The sequence below is a fragment of the Prunus avium genome, chromosome 1 (assembly GCF_965620075.1).
Source record: "Prunus avium chromosome 1, drPruAviu1.hap1.1, whole genome shotgun sequence".
NCBI lineage: Eukaryota > Viridiplantae > Streptophyta > Magnoliopsida > Rosales > Rosaceae > Prunus > Prunus avium.
This window is the reverse complement of record NC_142284.1, coordinates 3,190,745-3,203,633: the sequence shown is the minus strand read 5'-3', so window position 1 is coordinate 3,203,633 and position 12,889 is coordinate 3,190,745. Positions and strand designations below refer to the sequence as shown.

General features: G+C 35.2%; 1 pseudogene; it reads left to right on the top strand.

The window, feature by feature from the left end:
- Window positions 1-3,522: 3,522 nt before the first annotated feature.
- On the top strand, window positions 3,523-5,612 carry LOC148297149 (LOB domain-containing protein 29 pseudogene; annotated as a pseudogene).
- The last annotated feature ends 7,277 nt before the right edge of the window (window positions 5,613-12,889 follow it).

The window sequence follows — 12,889 nt, the reverse complement described above, 5'->3', positions numbered from 1 at the left end:
TAACGTTGGGTTGTGTGGATCGATGAGATTTGGGGTTGAGCTTAAGAGAGAGAGATCGGCAGATTTGAATAGGTGGTATAATGTCGGGTATTTTGCTGGGTTGTAAGAAAGAGAGGGTGGATTGTAGTGGGTGGGTAGGAGAAGGGACCTTGAAAAGAGATTTGAGTTTCAACTTGCAGGGCATCCATTCCCTAAATTCACCATATGTGCCTAGATGTGCAAATCGAGCAGCTCATGCAGCAGCTTCGATTGGTTTGAGAGCTATGGAACTGAAAAGTTGGGTCACCAGAAAAGATGCTTCTTCTTTGAAGATATGGGAATTGGCCTTGTCTTCTTAAAATTTTGTTCTGCATGCCTTATATATTTTTATTCCTTCATGTCTAACCAATACATGATAATAAAAGTAATCTGGGAGAAAGTAACGATATTATTGTTTTCCTTTGACTTAAAATCTTTAAATTCATAATTGTATAGCCTTTTTTAATTTTAAAGTCTTCTCAGTTTGAGATATAAACTAGCTGAACTCACTATAATGTAAAAGTTTCTTTACCATGAACCCCACAAAACCATCTGTACATATGAGTACTCAGTTTTTCTTGTTTGACTGGAAAGTGCTGAGCTTTATTTGTTGTTTTTTATTAGCTTATTATATTAGAGACAACATGGAATGTGCTGAGCTTTATTTGTTGTTTTTGTCAAACTAATATTAAACAAAAGAAAAAACACAAGACAGGTATTCTATATGGTGTTGATCTGCTGGCAAAAGGTATGAATTCAAGAAGAGGAAGAATTGGTAAGAGGGACCAAGTGAAGTTTTGCCTCTCCCTCTCTGTTTTTTTTTTTATGAGAAAAGGGGGTTAAAGAACCGAAAGGAAAAAACACACAAATTACACTCAAACGGGCCTTAGCAGCCCCCAGTGAATCATCAGTCAACTGATTACTCTCTCTCTCTCTTCTTGTTTCACACAAAAAAAACTTATTTTATTAAACAAAATGCAACTTATAATGATGGTCATGTATATTATGATTTTGGGTGAAACAGGGGGTAAAGAAAACCAAAACTTCTTAACGGTCTCAGCAGCCACAGCAGGAAGATGATGGAGGAACAGAGCAAAAAGCATAAGCGAGGGGAGCCACAGCCTTTAGATAGCAAAAAGCAGTTCATAGTGTAAGTTGGCAGAGACAGAGCCACGACCTTAATCAAAATCTCCCTGCCAGCCCCACTCAACAGCTTACCTTTCCACCCTTGAAGCTTTTTCCACAACTTTTCTTTTAGGGAGGTAACTCTGACCCTGCCAACTTACACTATGAACTGCTTTTTGCTATCTAAAGGCTGTGGCTCCCCTCGCTTATGCTTTTTGCTCTGTCCCTCCATCATCTTCCTGCTGTGGCTGCTGAGACCGTTAAGAAGTTTTGGTTTTCTTTACCCCCTGTTTCACCCAAAATCATAATATACATGACCATCATTATAAGTTGCATAACTTTGTTTAATAAAATAAGTTTTTTTTGTGTGAAACAAGAAGAGAGAGAGAGTAATCGGTTGACTGATGATTCGCTGGGGGCTGCTAAGGCCCGTTTGAGTGTAATATGTGTGTTTTTTCCTTTGGGTTCTTTAACCCCCTTTTCTCATAAAAAAAAACAGAGAGGGAGAGGCAAAACTTCACTTGGTCCCCCTTACCAATTCTTCCTCTTCTCGAATTCATACTTTTTGCCAGCAGATCAACACCATATAGAATACCTGTCTTGTTTTTTCTTTTGTTTAATATTAATTTGACAAAAACAACAAATAAAGCTCAGCATATTTCATGTTGTCTCTAATATAATAAGTTAATAAAAAACAACAAATAAAGCTGAGCACTTTCCAGTCAAGAAAAACTTAAGTCGTTTCCCCTATCAATATAGGCCAGGTGTTGGACGCTGAGTGTTGGGGTTTATATTTTGGTCTGAAGCTGGCAGTGGCAAAGGGGCTGTCTAAACTTATTGTGGAGTTGGACTCGGCTGTGGCTGTTCAGCTTATCCACAAAGCTGATCACTTGGAATGCCATCCTCTTGCTCCCTTAATTAATAGCTGCTGTGATCTAATGAAAGCAAGTTGGGGATTGTGTGGTCCAACACATTTACAGGGAGATAAACTGTGTCGCAGATAGGCTTGCTAACTGGAGCCACAACCTGGACCTTGGTGTTTGTGTCTTTGATATTGCTCTTCCGTGGGCAAGTGACCTGTTGGATGAGGACTTGATTGGGATTCCCAGATCCCGTTTGATTTGTTCTAAGGTCTCTTAGGTGTTTGTTCCTGGGGCTTTGTCCCTTCTGTATATCCAAAAAAAAAAAAAAAAAAAAAAAAAAAAATGAAGCTAAAATTGATAGAAATGGCGTTGGTTTGTGGTTCAGCTCTTTTTGTCGTATAAGGATGTAGAATGGAATCTAATATGAGAATGGGAGTATAGAATTTTTTATTTTATTTTTTTATTTGGTGCTAAGGAGGGCTAAAGCCCAAAAACAGAAACAACAATTATGAAGTAATTAAACTATGGGGAAAACTTTTGAGATGGAAGGTAAAGGGGAAAAAATAATGAAGTATGTTCCCCGTTAAGGGGACCTAATGCAATTCATTAATGATTATTTTATAATCAACTCCACTCTTTTTTTTCTTTTGTTGAAAAGATTGGGAAAAGCCAAGAGGAAAAAACGGAACACAGATCAGCCGGGGCTCAGCAGCCCCCAGCAAATCATCATTAAAACAAGGTGGTGATAATGCTGAGCACAAATATCGCTAACAGAGCAAAAATCACCAACAAAAAACAAAAAACCCTCCCAATTAAAAAAGATCATCAACACCATGGCTGCTGTTGTGCCTCAAAAGAGGTGTTTTAAAATTTATAAACTCGCAAGCGCACGAATCGAATATAGCATAAGCGTGTAAGAGCGAGATCGTACCCAAGGGATTGCGTGTAAAGATAGAAAACCAATTTCACCCAAGTTAATTTCAATGCCAACCTAGTTGATTCAAATGGTGATTTGTTTGTTTAAAAAGAAAATAAAATAAAGCATAAAACAAATATAGAAATGACAATAAACTGAAATCAAGATTTACATTTATGAGAAAATAACTAAGGTATTAGGTTTCCACTTTTAACATAAACATGCAACTCTTAATAATTTGATCCACAAAATATTTTCCATTGTAGTTGTTCAAAAATAATTAAAGCTCTTTTTAATTTCCTTTAGAAGTATTCTAAGCATAACTTGTACCATTGACAACAAACTATCAAAAAATAATCTTCATCAAAATTCTATTAATCTTTAGTAATTCTCTTCTCTTTTAAAAGCATGAAAGTTTTTACTACACTATGGGAAAAACATGATTGAACCCATGAAATAGATTATCAAACTTTCATCAATTAATTAAAAAGAAAACTACAAATTCCATTTGAACAAATACTACAAATTCACATTAAAGCTTAAGTTTGGATCAAACTAATAAAAATTACACACTTATATTAAAAGCTAGCCTACGGAACCATGAGGTATTAGAATCCACACCATCATTCCATAAGATTCTAATTATTTATCTTTCAATTCCCATGGAGTAGCAATCTAGAAATCAATCTAATGCTTTCTCAAGATTTATCAATTAAGCTTGTAATTTAGATCATAAGTAAATTTTCCTTCCCTTCATAAGTACAAATTCTAAGCATAATATGTAAACAAAATTATTTAACTACAAAGGATCAAAGTTTCCTAAGCGTCCTATGTGAAAAAGTTCATTTGAATAACAAAATATCAAAGAAATTTGTAAATTAGAAATATAAACCAAGGATGAATTAATAGATTAATCCAAACTCTTAACTACCACAAATACATGTTATATCTCACAATACATGATAGAAGTGGTGAAAAGAAGTTTAATCTATTAATCATGTGAAGTGAAAATTATAATCATTGAACACCACAATATTTGAGAATTGAAAATAAAAACTAGAACTTTATTTAGTAATGGTGTTTCATCCAACCTTAATTAGGTAATTTAAATAGACATAATTAATATTTAAAACAAAACAAAGAAACTAAAATACATAAATTAAATGAGAACTAGGAAAGGAAGAACAAGTTTAAAAGAGTTATTAGCTCTTGGTTCTTTCCTTTCCATCATTGTTCTCTTTCTTCCTCACTCTTTCTCTCTATCTCTTGCCGTGTGTTTCTTCCTCTATATATCTATGTTTTGATCTTTGCTCAAAACTTGTATTTATAGCCAAAGAAAGGGAGTCTTGAATTATATAATAATCAAGTAGCTTACTTTTCCAAATATCTTTCTCATCTTTAGCCTACTTCCTTTACTTTGGTTTCACAAAGATCTTTGAGCCTTCTTATCAATTGCTCCACTTGCTCCACTTGCTCCATCTCATCTCTCGTATCTTATAAAAAACTGCAGCAACTTAGTTCAAATTGTAGCTAGATAACAACTCAAGCATCATCATTCTTCTTTGCATTCATTGGTTGCAAGTAGTCAATTTGAACTTCTCCTTCATTGTTTATTCATTCTTTCTTTATTTCTTCAATGATGGAAGCTTGCATGCATGTCCTAGAGCATATTATGCAATTGATTGCTTCTTCTTTCCATTTGGCATTGGTGGAAGACACTTAATATCTACAAATAACCACTCATTAAATATAAAACAAGATTGGAAAGAAAACAATATAAATACTCTAATAGATTTACATAATAAAAAAGAAAATACTAACAACTATAAATTTAAGGATAAAACTTGTATTAATTTTGTGCTCATCAGCTGCTTCTGGTTCTCCCTGTGGAGCCTGCAGGTTCTTGAGAAGAAAATGTGCGAGAGGGTGTATTTTTGCGCCTTATTTCTGCCATGAACGGGGAGCTATCGATTTTTCTGCCATCCATAAGGTTTTTGGCGCAAGCAATATGTCGAGGCTTTTAGTTCACCTTCCGTTGAGCGATCGATGCCAGGCCGCAGTGACGATGTCATATGAAGCTCATGCCAGGCTTGAAGATCCCATATATGGCTGTGTTTCACATATTTTTGCTCTCCAACAGCAGGTTAATCATTTAGAACCCTTTGTATGTTCAGATTGGGTTTTTGTTCAGATTGTATGTTGAAGTAACTGATGAGTATATGCTTTTGGTTTAAACTTTTCAGGTGGTCAACTTACAAGCACAGTTAGCTTTCCTCATGGATCAAGCAGCTCAAAGCTTTGTCAATGGCTCTGCTGTAGCAAACCCTAATGAGAAATTTTATGGGAAACTTCCTTCTCACACAGATCTAGAGGAAGCTCAAAGTTGGTTTCATGAGTTAGAAAATTCATCCAACTCCATGCCACAATTCAATTCAACCCACATCAATAATCCTGGAACTACATCATACTACGAGAATGGAATTATGAATTCAAATAACTCTGTTAATGGGAGTTATGAAAATTCAGTGAATATCCCATAAGAAAATGTCTTATATGGCAGCTTCGAAGAGGGCACTTCTCATTCCATGTCTTCTTTTGGCATGCAAACAAATTGCAACAGGCAATGGGGTTTTCAGGATGCTGATGAGCTTCAATCAATGGTTTTCAGCTACATTCACCAGCATTCATGAGGTGACGGCCCATCGATGAGTATATTGGTGCAAGCATTCTATATATCATCAGTTATTCAGTTTGAAATTTCAGGATGCGCTTTATAGTTAAGCTGGGGATTATATTGAACCCTAGAAATGTTAATACAAGTGGAAACCCTACCTATAGATGCTCTACGCCAGTCTTTGTCACACTGACATCTTGATTTCCAAAGGCCACCCAATTGTTAGTATATAGTAATAGTAATATTATTACTTATTTGTGATCTGAAATAATAATTTAAACAAAAAGGGGTGGATTGATTATTATTTTCATCTTTCTTTTATCACAGCCTCTACTTCCCTCGAGTTCTTGGGCATGAAGGCGTCGGGTACATACTCTCACTCTGTAATGTACTCTCACTCTGTCACAACGGAGTTTAGGGAGATTGGGTTTCAGCTTCTCCACCTAGCTATAGACTGGAAAGCAGCTGTGTTGTAGGGTAGAGGTTTTTTCGTTTTTTCTTTTTTTGGTGGCCTCCTTGGCCATCTTGTTCTGTGTTCGTTCTTTCTTCTTTGAATGATAATGTTTCTTTTCAAAAAAAAAATGTATTATGTATATCTATTTAATTATCTGGATCTGGATGGAAGAGTAATGGAACTTTAAATTGCGCATGCGGCATGCCTAGTGTGGTAGAGAGCATCGGGGAGGAAGGAGGAGATATAGAAGAAGGAGACATGGTTATATATATATATATATATATATATATATATATATATATATATATATTTAAGCTAGTGTAATTTTTTATGTTAGTACTAGAAGAATAATAGTTTCATTTCTCTGAGTCTCTGACAGGACTGGATAGATCTCATGATATCCTGATTGAGCTATCTTTCTTTGTTTATTGGACTTAATGTAGACCTAGATTTTTGACCTAGCAGTTTGCTTTGTGAATACCCCTTCATATATAAACCTAGTTTGTTGCATTTCAAAAATTAACTATCTTGTGAGGTGCAATTATATTCTATTGTTTAATTTGATCTGATCACCTACTGGACAAATCTAATGGCAAGGGCTAACTAGCTAGACTAGAGAAAATTCTCTCTCTCTCTCTCTCTCTCTCTCTCTCTCTCTCCAATAGAATTGCTTAAACAATGAGATCAAATAGGAATTTAACGGTCGAAGATTTAATAGGTGCAACTAGCTGCACCTAGCTAGCACAATTCTCTACTCACACTGAATGTGCCATCTCCAGCTGATAAATTCCTTGTTTTCTATCTTTATTTTCCTTTTCCTTCTGAAAACTATCTAAGCAAAATGGATGTGGAAGAAGTTAATAATGACTGCAATATTGTCTCATATTTTGGAGTATAATATTATAATTAGGATGAGGGAGAGGTACCTCAAATTTAGAAATGCCCCTGATCCCAATGGAATCTAAAAGTCTTTCTTTTCTTGTGTATATATGTCATTGGTACTTGATGAAAGCTAGGAAACCTATATACTCTGGTCTTGACTATCTCCTTTTTCAAAATCTTGTCTTTCCCAAATTTTGTTCCATGATTTCTTGAAAAACATGCATATATATATATATATATATATATATCTATATATTATTCTCTATTTGTAAGGGAAAAGCTAGCATCTTTCCAGTTGTAAGGGAAAAGCTAGCACTTGAATCTTTCCAGTGTAGTAGAATGTGCTTTCAACATCTTGATATGCTCTTTCTAGTTGTCTCCAAATCAAGATTAGTTAGTCTGAAAAATGAATCAAACCTTGAGATTCATCTTACTTTTAGCTCAAATTTCAACTAGAATATATGGTTCTCTCTCTCTCTCTCTACTTGTTAGCAGCAATATGTTTTGCACTGTTGAAACCCTAGCTATCTTGTGAAAGGATTTCATTTTCGTTTTCTAATACGCCCGTTATATATATATATATATATCAATTTTGTTATATTAATACCTATAGAAATGTTGATCAAATTAACAAAGTAAGAAATGTGATTGCATGAGATTAACCTATGAATTGTGACGTGTATATATATATATATATAACTCAATTTCTTTCTTATTCACAAGGCTTTGCATCATGTTTTGCAATTGCATCACGGGTCATATTTTTTTTTCATTTGCTTTTCACTCTTCATAGGTGCCAAGAAGAATAAGGATGTAGATGACACATATTTGTTTTTTTGGACTAAAGTAATACGTACGTACCCACAGACATTCCCTCCGCTTGCTTTTTATTAGTTCTTTTCTTCTCTCAATTTTTTTATGTTGAAATTTTAGGGGTTATTTATCGTATAGAGTATGAATTAAGTATTTGCAATTGAGGTTTATCAATTAGGGATTTGAAATCGGGGCTTATCGGTTTATGAGTTGCAATTTATTTTCATTTTGTTGAATTATCAAATGGGGATTTGAAATTGATTTTAGTATTCTTGCTTGTATGAATTATCAATTAGTGATTTTGATAAATTAATTGGTTGTTGATATGTTGATTGCAGATGTGACAAAAGCTTAGTTTCCTGGTACACATATAAGAATGGCCATCAACTCGAACAATTCAGTTACCATCCCTCAATTCTAACTCTAGGGGGATATCATCTTCAAGACCAGTCTCATATCCCTGCAAGTGAATTTTTTCCAACTTATTGCAGTAGTGTTGTGTGTAGGTTAATTAGCATGTGTATACAGGCTAATTTGAGTTTGTATTTGGAAATATGATGATAATTTCAATTATGTATTTAAATATGGGAAAACTTATGTATATATTTAATGTAATATTACATTCATATTTGGTTTTTTTATACCATATTTATTTCTTGTTCCCAAATGCCCACAAAACCTTAATTTGTTTAGTGTTGTCATATGACGTCTATTTTTAATACATACACATATGAAACAGTAAAATAATTTTTAATAATACAGACAAAATATGTAATACATATTTTTCACCAAAAAATAACTATTTAAAAATGAAACTAAAAACTACCAAACTTTGTATTAGAGCGACGACCAATATGGTCGCAAAGTTGTATAGTATGAACATGCTATTGGCGACGGATGAGTTTTCTATTAGCGACGATGGACTGTGGTTGGAATTGATAATCGGCGACGATTTGGATTTTCTCGTCGCAAAATATTCAAATTAACCGCCAAATATGGGGGCACTCAGACGACGCATTAGCGACAACTATTTTCAAAATTTGCGACAAAATGAATTGGTCGTATGACAACATACATGACCAAATGTCAATTTCGTGGGTAAACATATTCTACCACGCACTTTACAAGAAAAAATACAATTGGCGACAAACACCTTTCGTCGCCAATGGTTCTATTTTGGTCACCATGGGCCATGCATGACCAAACTACTTTGTCGCCCTGGGTCGTCGGTGAAAGTGCGTGGTAGAATATGTTTACCCACGAAATTGACATTTGGTCATGTAGAAGAAACACGCACAACTCAGAACAGTGGGGTTATGGTACCTGGGACACATGGTGATCAACAATCTAACTTTTATGGTAGATTGGTGAATGTTGTGAAGATAGGTTTTCAAGATGGGTATCATGTTATACTTTTCAAATGTGAGTGGTTTAATACTCAACCAAGATTTTTTAGGAAGAAAAAGATTCACCGGATTCGTCGTGATTATCATCTCACTTCAGTGAATACAACCAATGTATGGTATAAAGATGATCCGTATGTGCTTGCTAAACAAGCCCAACAAATATTTTATCTTGACGACCCTAAATTGGGTTCTAGTTGGAAAGTAATTCAGAAGATTCGACATAGACATGTGTGGGATGTTCCTGAAAATGAAGCCGCTCATGAAGTTGAAACAATCTATGATGAAGGAGTAGACCAAGATGGTGATGATATTGTGATAACAAGTCGAGATGAGAATGAATTACCAAGCACTTCACTTCGTAGAGATGATGCAGAACCTGAAATAGTTGAGGAGGAGATTAGTTTGGAACCAATAGGAGTTGATGATTATGAGGAAGTTTTTACTGATGATGATTCAATTGAAGAACAATTGTCAGGGGATGAGTCAAATAGTGTTCACAGTGATGATTATAGTGATTTGGATTGACATTTTTTTTAATACATGTTCAATTTATATATCTTTTTTATATGTACGAGTTTGATTCTTTTGGTAGTTGAAAGTATGAGTGGCACTCTTTCCTACCCCGGAGTTTTGTCCTACATGGTTTTCTCCGGGAGGTTTTAACGAGGCCACCTTTAACTTGTTGTTCCTCACTATGTATTGTTTCATGGTTTTTTAATGGAATTTATTTTTTTACTCCAAAGAACTTATCTTTTTGTTTTTAGTGGTAAGGTTTTTCATGTCCCCCAATTTGGTGTACTACAATTTTTAAATGAGAGATTGGTTTTTATTAATTTTATGTGCAGATCAAGAAGATGGTAGGTAAACATAAGAAGCAAAAATTTGCTAAACAACCACTTGCTCCACATTCATTAGCACAACCACCATCTAGTACACCACATCAGTCGCAACCACCACAACCTGATTCTTCACCGCCACGAGATCAATTAAGCATGTCAAGTACGTGACTGAAATATTTTTTTGTATATATATATATATATATTTTTATAATTAAATTACTAAAATTTCTTGCCGGTTTCTTTTGTGTATAGGACATGGAAATTGTGTAGTACCTTCTTTGCAGAAGAAGAAAACATGTGATCCAATTATAGGTGAGAAGCAAAAATCAACCCAACAACTTGTACCACATCCACTAGCACAACCACCCAGTGCACCACATCAGTCACAACATGACTCTTCTTCACCACCATATCAGTCAAGCACAACAAATAAGCGATCGACTTTATGTTTATATTTATTTATTTAAATGACTAAGTTTTTGTTGGGTTCTTTTGCTTTAGGGCATGAACATTGTGCAGGGCCTTCTTTAAAGAAGAAGAAAACTAGTGATCGAACTATAGGTCAGAAGCAAAAATTAGCTCAACCACCACTTCCACCATCTTCACTAGCACAACCACCATCTAGTGCACCCCATCAATCAGAACCACCACAACACGAGTCTTCTTCACGATCACCAGATCAATCGATCATAGCAAGTGAGTGATCGAAATATTTATGTTTATATTTTTTGTTGGTTTCTTTTGCTTATATGGCATGGAGATTGTGCAGGAACTTCTTTGCATAACAAGAAAACTCGTGGTCCAACAAAAGGTGCTGGCACTTACGACGTGGTTAATAAGTCCCAGGGGCAAATTCAGATTCGGTTGGATCCATAGCAGAAATTAGTGGAGGGTATAAAGACTCACCCATTGTTTGTCAATGAGATTGGAATAATCACTCGTGCGAAAGCTCCACTGAATGTTCTAGGATTGAAGAAAGTTCCTAAAGAGGATAAGCAAGAATGGGCAGAGGCACTGAAGGTGAGTGAGCAATTCAATGCTGTGTAATTATGTTTATAGTCAATTAATATTAAGGTAAATATTTTTATTTTTTATTTTTGTAATTGTGGGTAGTTCAACTTTGATGTTGACCTCATGGATCCGGCTATGTGGAGGTTTATTGATGATCATATGTACTCCACTTATAAAGAGTGGAAATCGAAGCTCCATAAACACTTTAAGAAGTTTTATCCTGACATTGAGCTTGCACGGGCTACACCTCCCCCCAAAGAAGTATTTGGTACGACACGAACAATAGAGGAATGGCATTGGCTTATTGATAACTTGTACACAAATGAGCAATACCAGGTACCGTAAACTTTGAATCAATTTGGTTGACTTGAAAATTTCCAATATTTCTCTCCAATATTTCCAATATACACATATGTATTAAATATATTATAATGTACATATAGACACTTATATACGCATATATTGTTGTTATAATATATCCATATATATTATATATTATAATATACATATATATAATTAATATATACCTATAATAGATCCTATTTTTTCTCGGCTATTGGTGTCCTACATAGATCCTAGCATTAATAATTGTACAAGGTTATGAGCTAATCTTCTAGTGTTACAATGACCTAATTGGAGATGACATGACAAATTTTTTTTGTGTCAGAACATGACACACCGTATACTTTGTTCTTTGTTGTAAATTTCAAATCCCAACCTCTATAATTGTTGTCGTCTGTCTTCCATGTTCATATATCGGACCTCAAACAGTTGAAATGAAAAATAAATTGACTTGATTTACGAAGTGGCTCCGTTGTTAATTTAATTAAATAGTAATAAGAAAAGAATTATTAATGTGATTGAATATGCAATTTTTATACATGCGCTCTTAATGCAGAGACGGTGCAAAGCCAATGCCAAAAACAGGCAAAATATAAAATTTAATCATACAGGGGGTTCACGTCCATTCCTGAAACATAAAGAACTTGCTGAAACGGTAATTTGTGTTCTTGGTTTAATGTTTTTCAGATATGTGGAAATACTCATTTTCTTTTTTATTGTTGAGAAAATGTAGAAAGGAGAACACCCTACTTATATCAGCAACTGGCAAGCCATGCATCAGTACAGAAAGAAGGGTGGCGTATACGTCAATGAGGTTGCTGAGGCAAAAGGGGTAAAGTTAAATTGTTAAATGTTCTATAAATTTAGTAATTCACAAGTTTATTATAGATACTTTTGACTTATGTCTAACATGTTAATTTTCTGCTTGCAGAAGAATATGGCAGCCGAATTGGAGAAAGTGAAAGAACAACTGGCCTCAAGTGCACCGAATGATACTCCACCATATCAGATCATGGTGCCTGAGAAGCTACAATTAGGGATCTTGTCTGCAGAACTTGGGGTTGGAAAGGACAAAAAGATACGTGGTGTGGGTTCTAGTCTTCGTGTGCAGGGTACTTCCTGTAGAATTTCTGAATCTAATGCCACCAACACCTCTTATGATTCAAAGCATAAAGTGGATGAGTTGTCAGGCAAAGTGGATGAATTACTTGGCGTCATCCGGAAGATGCAAGCCCATATCAAATACTTGCGTAAGAAAGGTAAAAAAAACCATGATAACGACGACGACGGCGACGACGACGGCGACGACGACGACGGCGACGACGACGGCGACGACGACGACGACGACGACGACGACGACGACGACAACGACGACGACGACGGCGACGACGACGACGACGACGATAGTGGTGATAATTTTGATGATGAGGATGGTGTCGAGGTTGGTCATGATTTTGATGATGAGTATGGTGATATTGGTGTGGCTAATTAGGTTATGTTTTTATCCTATGGTTGGTTGGATGTACCTGCTTTATTTGTTTTCTTT